Source organism: Chrysochloris asiatica, unplaced genomic scaffold (genome assembly GCF_000296735.1).
Source record: "Chrysochloris asiatica unplaced genomic scaffold, ChrAsi1.0 scaffold00011, whole genome shotgun sequence".
Classification (NCBI taxonomy): domain Eukaryota; kingdom Metazoa; phylum Chordata; class Mammalia; order Afrosoricida; family Chrysochloridae; genus Chrysochloris; species Chrysochloris asiatica.
In genome coordinates this window covers 10,633,863-10,643,150 of record NW_006408529.1, presented here as the reverse complement: position 1 = coordinate 10,643,150, position 9,288 = coordinate 10,633,863, and positions in this window count along the sequence as shown.

Sequence of the window (9,288 nt, the reverse complement as noted above, 5' to 3'; positions counted from 1 at the left end):
GGGAGCAGAACGCCTCATCTTTCTCCCGCGGAACAGCGGATAGTTTCGAACTGCTGGCCTTAAGGTTCGCAGCCCGATTTGTAACCACTACACTACCAGACAAGGTTAAATCAAAAAGTATTGCTACTAGTATTCTAGTTTTTATACACAATTTAATTTCAAACAAAATGTGTTTAAACATATCTCTGAGAGCAGAGAATGCCTGGAGACAAATTCTTTCAGTAATACCCTGGTCTTTGCCTGGTTAGGGTGCCTTCAATAAAGGCCTAATTAAAACAATGGCTTCTGAGGGGATGTACTGAACCAGTTAAATTCAAATCAAAATATTACAGCACCTATCGTAGTGGTTACTAGTTGGGCTGCTAACCTCAAGGTGAGCAGTTCGAAACTACCAGGTGTTCTGTGGGAGAAAGATGAGGCTTTCTGCTCCTATAAAGATTTACAGCCTTGGAAACCCTCTGCAAGGTTGTTATGAGTCGGGACTGATTCCACGGCACACCACCACCACCACCACAGGCCTATGTTGATATCTCAAAGGACACAGGATGGTCACTGGGGTTTGTTATGAAGACATTTTAAGAAAAGGGAAAACTGCATATGCAGAAACAGGCACGTAAATTTACACCGAAGAACATTTTTCCTACCACAACAATATACGTGCCCATTCCTTGAAGATAGCAAGGGCTGTGCTTCGAAAATTTCAATGGAAAAACATTACTCCATTCAGCGTTCATTCCTGATTTTGCCCTTCTAGAATTCTTTTTGCTCCCCAAACTCAAGGAATATTTCAAGGGAACACAATTTGAGTTCCTTGAGAAACAAATTGTATTGTTAAGATTTAAATTTAAGAGTGTAGAAATCTTCAGGAAAGTGTTGTTTGTGTTAAGTGTCATTGAGTCGGTTCCAACCCTTAGTGACCCTGTATAGGATTTACAAGGAGCAAATAGTGGATTTAAACTACAAACTCGGTGATAAGCAGTTCAGTGCTTATCCTACAGCACCATTTCAGGGATGGGTTAGATAAATGGAAACACGGTCTTTAGAAGTGTATAGACTTAGATGGAGGATATATTGAGAAACAATACCTTTGTGTTTTGATATTTTTGTTTAATAAAACTTTCTAGGATTTTATAGAAATATATATTATATATGTGTGTGAGTGTATATAATTCAAATGAACAATGATGCCTGTCTTTATGCGGGTATTTTAACAATAAATCATGTAATCATGAATATATAATTTATTATTTATTGCTAGAAATATCCTTATAAAAGCCATTATTTTTATTTATTTGAATCACCCAAATTCCAAGAATAGTATCCACTACCGAATAGGAAATTTATCAATAGTATAGAGTGGATGACTGGTGATAGTTTTTCCTGTTCTCCAATTTTGCTTTGCAAACATTTGGTGGATCAATGTGCAGTTATGATGCTTTTAGAACAATATCCTAAAGTAGATGATGGTGAATTGTAGGGATTTATAACAAGGCAAATGAACTTGTTACAGTAGAAATTTTCTCTTCTGGAACAGGAAGTAGAGAATGGAGCTATTGGACAATTTTGTATCCACTCATTTATTTTAAAAACTTTATACTCTAGCTTATTAAACTGAAGGTGATAGTGGTGGTGTGCCACGGAATCAGTTCCGACTCATAATAACCCTGTATAGGGTTTCCGAGGATGTTAATATTTACAGAAGCGGACAGACTAATTTTCTCCCATGGAACCACTGAGTAGTTTCAAGCTCCTGACCGTGAGATTAGCCTGACTTGTAAACACTGTGCTACCAGGATGGTGTAGACTTAAGTAGACTTAAAAAGAGGATAAAAGGGAGACACAGAAATTATAAATAATAATAAAGCAAAAGATTCGTAATGAAGACTCTGCTACTGTATTCTGTCTAATGAAAATCACTTCTCAAGAGACTCACTGATAGATTCTTCCTAAAAGTCACATACTTGAAAGGAACTAGATCTTTAGTGATATGGTCTACATAGTTTTAGCTATAAATCCTCTTATCTGGTCTCAAGTCTCGGTAATTTCTCTTCATTTAATTTAGTCAAAATTATATGAGAGTGAATCAAGGACCAAAATGTACAGTCTTTTCTGTTCTTTTTCCCATAGAAAGACAGGGGTGAGCACCAAAATGAATAAATATAATTTGAATCATAGTTAAAATACTTTTATTGCCTCATTTTGTAAAACCAGCAAACTCAAAATAAAAATAAATATGACATAAAATATAAATCAAGTTCTACTTCCAGGTAATATACACACACTATTACATTCTTCTTTTCCCTTCTTGAGGGCCTTGACTCTCCTCTGGGTGAAAGGACCACCACTGTGGCACTCAGCTGCCAGCAATGCACCTTCAATTACCTTCAGAAGTGACATATAGAACTACTTTCATAAGTTGCACATAGAAGATGATTTAGAAAGTGTCTGCATGAGTAGAGAAATCTCTGGCTACATAGAGCCTCTAGTCATGTTTGCCACACTAACCAGCCTTTCTTCTGCAGTTAACAAAACAAAGTAGTTCAGAAAGAAGATTGCTCTGTGGAAAACATTTCTTTCATTTCCAATACACTATAGGGTATGATGCTAACCTTTCCTCTTTTTCTTATTGTTTCCTTTGGCTTTACCTGGCTTTAAAGAAGCCCAAACTATCCCATTACAGAGGTCAGAGTGAAGGTAGGGATAAGCATGAGAATCAGTATTTGTAAATGAACAGTGTTTGTACTCTGAGAAATAGAATCTCCCTGTTCACCTCAAATTCCTGCACAAATATAAGATCATCTGAGTGTGGTTTTTCTGTATCTCTAAACTCTTTACTTGACTTGCTAATGTGGTCTCAAATTCTCCAGCATCATCTATATTATAAGGATTTGATTTCATATCTGAAATCTAGGCAGTGGTATAATATGATCATTGCCTTGTGATGGATCACTTTATATGGCCTTTTTTGCCACGGTTTTGTAACTCCCACCAAGTAACTTCTTCTTGTTGTGTACTGTTGGTTCCAACTCATAGCGACCCAGTATAGGGTTTCTGATGCCATAAATCTCTACAGGAGCAGAAATCCTCATTTTTCTCATGTGGACTAAAGCCACTGAACATGTGGTAACAGTCCAATGTGTAAACCCACTACACAAACAGGCCTCCAAATGCCTAGTGGTTCTAGGCAAATGATATATTTGTGGCCCGCCAGGAAGATTAATTAGGTAGCATTTTGATAGGGCAAGTTATTTGCCTGGTATCCTTGTGAAGGTTGAACCATGAAAATCAGGTGTATGCAACCCTCACAAGAAAATTGGCCAGTTTTTCTATCCACTATGCCTACAATGGATTTTGGAGTCCTGGTGTTATGCTGTACGATAGGCACTGCACAACAAAGTTGGTTTGAAACAGTGGCTGAAATCCACCAACCGCTTGTCGGAAACTCTATACAGGGTTACTGTAAGTCAGAACCCACTCGACGGCACTTAACAACAACAAGGCCTAAAATAGAGTCCTGGTGTGTCACTGTAGAATAAGCACTGGACTATTAACCTCAAGCTCAGTGGTTCAAACCTTCCAGTTGCGCTGCGGAAACCCTATATAGGGTCACTATGAGTCAGGACCTACTTGATGGCACTCAACAACAATACCAGTCTTAAGCTGAATTAAACCAGAGATGGAAGAGGGAACCTCACTACCACAAAGAAGAAGAGCCAGGAGTGGAGTGTGCCCTTAGGACCTTACGCCCTGTGCTGAGGACATCCTAAATCCAGGAGACAGAGAGCAAGAGACAGCTTAACACCAGAGATAGCACATGAAGGTGAGAAACATAATACTTGGCCAAGCAGGGCACAGGCCAAGCTAAGACACCCAGGAACCAAGGGTGATGCCTTCCTGTGAGCACATCTGAGGATCTGCCCTGATGGAGAAACTCTATCCTGAGTCATTTCTGATCCTGAATTGTAACCTGTTACTTCCTTAACAAACCCCATAATTCTAAGCATGGTTTGTGAGTTCTGTGTTGCCATTGCAATGAATTATCGAAACCAACAGAGAAGAGAGAGTGTCATGGGAAGGATGTCTGCGATCAGAATTGGTAAAAAAAGAAAAAAAAAAAAAAAAGTTGGCAAGGGGAAACATGTCTGACTTCTACCTCATAGGAGTCAGTCTTGGGCTGATGTTAATGGTAATTCCTTTCTTCCACTCATGAAGTTAGAGGAGGTCAGACAGTGCTGACACCATTTTTATAATAGTTAAAGGGAATGGAGGCTATTCTAATTTTGCAAAAGAAAAGAGACACAATTTAGAGTAACTGGAAAATGTTAAAAGAAGGGGGGGCCTAGAAAAGTGAAGTGCAGAAGAAAAGGCATATCTTGTGATGTAAGTTCAAAGGAGTCATATCACTACAGAATGAAGTCCGTTTATGATTCTCATTCTCAGTGTTCAGACATTTACATGTAAACTACTAAATATAATAGATTACAAGTTCGCTGAATCAGAAGAATCCCAGCTTTTGGTATGATTAAGTTTTAATTGTATTTCTCCTTCGGGATCACTAGTAGCTAATAAGCTCATGAAAATAGGTCTTTAAATAGCAGGAGTAGTAAAAATCTCTCTGTGCAGTATATTTTGATATGCTTGGTTGCCTGAGGCATTCTGCTGCCTAAAGTCTCAAGTGCTCAGTGTTCATATCAATGAAATATCTAAGTAATACTCAAAAAAAAATCCTTAATTTCAAAATGAGATGATTTTGATCACTGAGTTGATGAGTGGAATTTCTTTGCTAAGTTCATCAATATTCAGGTTGTTTTTTGTTGTTTTTGCTTTAATACAACTAAGTCTTATTTATGAGAAAAGCCAATTTATAAGATGCATATGTATTATAGTTTTAAAGCAATATAAGAGGTTCAAAAGCTCTTTCTTTTTGGCTGGGTCTTCTAATACTGTAAGACAGATAACATATAGACTTGCTTTTGTCTAAAATATGCCTAATTTTCTAGGGTGTTCAGTGTATTTGTGTAATATACTGATAGTGATTGTGTGCTATCAAGTCAGCCCTGACTCATAACCACCCTGTATAGGATTTCCGTGGTAATAAATTTTTACAGGAGCAGAAAGCCTCATCTTTTTCTCACAGAGTAGTAGCCAGTAGATTTGAACTGCTGACCTTGCAGTTAGCAGCCCAACTGTTATTGTTGTTGTTAAGTGCCTTTTAGTTGGTTCCAACCCATAGCGACCCTGTGTAGGGTTTTTGAGAAGAAGCTGGTGAGCTTGAACCACCAACCTTGCAGTTCAAATAGCTTTGCAGTCTGGCGTATTAACCCACATCACCACACCAGGAATCCAACTAGGCAATACTCTTTTATGCATTTAATAAAATGCAAATGTCTACTATTTTTAGAATAAGTAAATAAGATTGTTGTTGTTAAGTGCCATGAAGTCGACTCATAATGACCCCATATAGAGTTTCCAAGAAGCAATTTATGAGTTTGAACAGCCAACCTTATGGTTCAAACCGACCTTACAGTCCAGTGCTTATCCAAAAGTACCACCCAGGACTCTAAATAAGATTAGTGTGAGAGATATACATAAATTCTTTCATCATAACATTTTAATTCAATGTTTATATGTGGTCATGGGCAAAGGGACATTTATTTAATTTGTCAAGTTGCTCACATTTTCTAAAAATATGCAAAATTATCACCAAGAGGAAGATTATTATGAATATGCCAGTTCTCAAAGAAAAACACTAGTTCTGAGAACTATTTAAAGTTTCCTTTGTGGCAAACTGGTACAGAAAGAGATTCACAATTAGGGTCATCATTATTTGTTTGGCTGAAAATACTTGATTTAGCTCTCGTGTGGTAGCTCTGGTAGCGTAGTGGTTACTAATCGGGCTGTGAACTTTAAGGCCAGCAGTTCGAAACTACCGGCCGCTCCGCGGGAGAAAGATGAGGCATTCTGCTCCCGTAAAGATTTACAGCCTCGGAAACCCTGTACAGGGTCGCTATGGGTCGGAAACGACTCGACAGCACTTAACAACAACAACAATGGTTGAATGTCTAGCTCTGTCTCTCTACTCTGCTTGCAGGTAGAGCCTAGTTCCTAAGCAGGGTATTTGATACTGTTCATGAACCTATTTATACCTAGTTTTAGCCTATTTTATGTCTATTCTCTCTCTGTCTCTCAAACTACCCTTTTTGTTCTAGGATTATAGAGCAGCGAATGACAAAACTGTCATCAGGTTTCTTTTCTTTGGGCTTTTGCATAGGATATTATTTTTACATTCCAGATATCTGAAACCTTTCATGCTAATCTCAAATACTGCTTCTGCCAAGTGGTTTTCTTAATGGCCTTCTTTATATGTGGTAGTGGTGGTTTTGTGCACTGATTTGTTTCGACTCATAGAAACACTGTATAGGGTTTCCAAGGCTGTAAATCTTTATAGGAGCAGAAAGCCTCTTCTTTCTTGCATGCAGTGACAGGCAGATTCAAACTGCTGACCTTGTGGCTATCAGCCCAGCTCATAATTCACTACCTTACCAGGGCGTCTTTTCTTCACATATAGAGAGTTGGTTTCCTTATGTTTTGTTCCTATTTTTCTTGAATAATTACACCTGCATGGATCATTTAATGAGTATGAATAAATAAACTATAGCTATCTTAAAGGAAAATACTATGCTTACATCAATTACTTTTAATATCAAGCACCTACATGGTACCTAACACATAATAGCATGTCAGCACATACTGGATGAATGAAGTGTTTTTAAAATTCTGTGAACATTAAATGGACTAGGTAGAAAATTCTATGAACATAAAAATGAACACAGTAAAACTTTCCTACACAGATAGATATAGATTCAATATATGTGCTAACCATTATTTCAACAAGGAAGGGGAATTTCATTTTTGGATGACCACATTTATGATGAGAAAAAAAGTAAAAGATGTAACTTGATCTTTTGCACAGAACTTGAACTTGGAGTTGAGAACTCTCAGTGTCAGATCTCTATATTATCTAACAAACATAACTTTTACTTTTTTTTTTAACAGTGCCCTTTTAGGGTTTATAGCCCCTCGGCTAAAACACAGTGGAAAAGATGCTCTTATGTTATTTTTGACCTGACATGAAGTATGTATCAACAGAACCCTTGCAAAAAGGAGCTCTCCCAGGATTCCCTCCCAATTTTCAGAAGGCAAGAGGTCCAGATAAGCATCTCAAAGCTGAGTCTTTTGAGGTTAGCTCATCATTACTATATTTCCTGCCCCAATCATTTTCTGACTGCAACTGTCACCTCATTGATCAAATCATTTTGGCCACAAAATCAATAGCATTGAGTACCAAGAGAAAACATTTGTTATAGAAATATAAGACAGACCTCCTGACCACAACTGAGCAAAATATATCAAAGCACATTAACCATGGAATGATTCCCTAAGTTTATTTTGGTTAACAGGGATAATTTAAAGTAGAGAGATGGCCCAAGAGAGAGATTATCCACAGTTTTATAGATTTACCAACTTCTCTCTACTTAGGAACCCTAATTTCCCACATGCTCACTGCTCTCCCTGGTGACAGTCTGTGGTTTAATAACATATGTTGCCTGGAGGGCTATGGAAGAGCAGAGGAGCATCCAATACGACATTCAATTGTAGGAATTGGAGAGGGGGAACACTCCATTTCAGAGTACTGAAAATCATTTCTGTTAAAATTCTACTACTTTCCAGATGTACAATAATTCTTAAGATTACTAAAGCATGAAATGTTGGCAGAATTTATTTGAAGAAAAAAAATTTCCTATTCTTTTGCAAAAACTTTATCCTAAAGCTTCCATATCCTAAAACTTTAAAAATAATTGGCAAATACCCATACTAATGAAGTAGTTACTTGTAGCAAAAAAAAGATGAAATAAATAAGCTTCCTTAATTCACCATCAAACATTGTAACCCATTAGATTCCTGATGACTAATGAAAATACAATTTTTATAATCCACTCCAACAGAAGAGTATTATTTCAGTATGACAGTAAAAATACAATGAAACATTCACCTTGTCTTTAAATAGGACCCCGCTCTACTGACTTCTCCACATCTCATTAAGAAATTTTCTTTTCTTTTCTGAACAAGACTCAAGATAATATACTAAAAATGCCTTAAATGTCTGTTTCCAAAATAATTGACTGGATAGTTACCAAAGGTTAGGAAAAATGAAGGAAAAAGATGTCCTTAAGAGATGGAAAGGCAAGCTTGGAAGACTTTATACAAATAGATAGGAAAAGCATGACCTTGGATACAAACTTTTACAGTGTGTACCTTCCCATATGAAAGCAAAATTGAAGATGCATGGATTTTTTTTTGACCAGACTCAGCAACTTAGCAAATAAACGCCATACAGAAACACATATATGCACATATACATGCACACACACACAAATACATATGTCTAAAGACTCAATTTGTGATAGTCGGATTCATCTTAAATTTCAGAGAAAGATTGCACACTGATGCTTCTTTACTGATTAGCTAAGTATGGTCCTGTCACACTGTAATGTTAGCTGCCCCCATAATGCACTGCAGGTAATGTTCATAATACTCAGTTGGGGAAACACATCTTTCTAACTATGAAGAGCCAATTCAGACCTTTTGCTTAGCTCAGATCTGGGTCTCTCCTCAGCAGGGAGTGCCAATTGTGCCAAACTTTTCTGAATTAATTGGGGTTGTTTGGCTCTGTCTCCAGTTAGTTAGCAAGGTGTGTGTGTGTGTGTGTGTGTGTATATATATATATATTTAGAGAGAAAGAAGAAGAAAAAAATCACCTTCCTTCATATTTTTGTTAATTTATAGCACACATGTATCCAACTTGTATTCCTCTTAGATGTTTAATAAACTGACCACTTCTCAGAAGCTTGAGTTTTTTAAACAATACAGAAAAAAAAAGTTATTTTATATTATGATTTATTTCTGCTTTATCCATTAAGTATTTTGGATATAATATTGTTAGAATGGTTAATTTTGTATCATTTCACTTATTAAAGTATTCACTTTGTATACATAGAAAAAATTATATTATGATGTTAATAATGCTACCTTTTGGTAGGGGCTTTTATTTAAAGACAAAAGTTTATGCTTACTATGAATAATATACAGCATTTACTCTAGGAACCTTAATTGCTCATGGAAAAATAGATGCTATATATTTTGAAAAGCATTTTAAACAAATTGTGTTGCGTTTCTAAGCCAAAGGAGATTCTATTTGACAGGGTAATTCCCATTAGTTTAAGATTT